This window comes from Sebastes fasciatus, chromosome 24, assembly GCF_043250625.1.
Source record: "Sebastes fasciatus isolate fSebFas1 chromosome 24, fSebFas1.pri, whole genome shotgun sequence".
NCBI lineage: Eukaryota > Metazoa > Chordata > Actinopteri > Perciformes > Sebastidae > Sebastes > Sebastes fasciatus.
In genome coordinates, this window is record NC_133818.1 from 12,818,836 (window position 1) to 12,819,474 (window position 639).

Genomic DNA, 639 nt, shown 5'->3' on the forward strand with positions numbered 1-639 from the left:
GGAAAATATTTTAAAAATAGATCTTTATATAATATATATATATTATATATAAATAAGTATGTTGGAAAATATTTTAAAAATAGATTTTTATATATATTTATTTACATATATATTTATACAGTTTTTAACATACCATTTACCACCATCTAGGGTTCATAAACTAAAAAAGGCTGTCTTAATCCATTTAAGGTGATTCAGGCTATGTTATTATAGATAACACTGCACTCTGTACACGTTTACAGTATATTTAATAAAACCTGCCAAATAATTATGTAAATAATAAAAACATGATTAAAACATTAGTAAAAGTTGTAATAGTAATTACAGTCGCGTTAATTAATTTATATTGTACTGTACGGTTTTTAACAACATAATAACTCTCATAGCTTTGTTAATCAAGTTTATACAATGGGTCAATATTAACAAGTCATTAACGCGCTGTGTTTGTGTCTGCCATGTGGTTTGTGGCGCATGTAGCGTACCCCTCTTACTCCCGCGTTGGCGGGGCTTCATTTTAATAGAATGTGTCTTAATTGTTGCGCTCAGACTCCGCCCTTACAAGCTCCTCTCCGGCACACGCTGGCTGAGTAAAAGGAGCGCGCCGCTTTACGTTGGCTCTACCCAATCAGCGTCTGTCAA